Genomic DNA, 420 nt, shown 5'->3' on the forward strand with positions numbered 1-420 from the left:
CTTATCAATGTACTTTCCAGGCTAGGAAATACAAAGCTTAATTCAAAGACTTTCCTGGGATGTTACATATTTGACATTTTCTACATAACCACAGAAAGAAAACCCCCAGAAAATCAGGAAAATATGGGTAAACCACAAATGCAGAAATGCCTCTTTACTCCCCTGTTACAGTTAGGTTTTGGAATCACTTACCAAGCCTGAAGAATGGAGACTGCACAGCTTCTTTAATTGTGACTGATATTTGGCCTAATGTGCTCTCCTTTGGCACTACGAAATATACAAGGTCACACCACAGACTAGAGACTTCCATGGCGATTTTTCTCAACTTTACCACCAAGGCCACTTCTATTTAGGTCATCTCTATTTAGGCCTTTTTTTTACTGGGCATGGAGGCATGAAAATAGGACCACATACAAAACC

The sequence above is a fragment of the Cyanistes caeruleus genome, chromosome 3, assembly GCF_971803275.1.
Source record: "Cyanistes caeruleus chromosome 3, bCyaCae1.hap1.1, whole genome shotgun sequence".
Lineage (NCBI taxonomy): Eukaryota > Metazoa > Chordata > Aves > Passeriformes > Paridae > Cyanistes > Cyanistes caeruleus.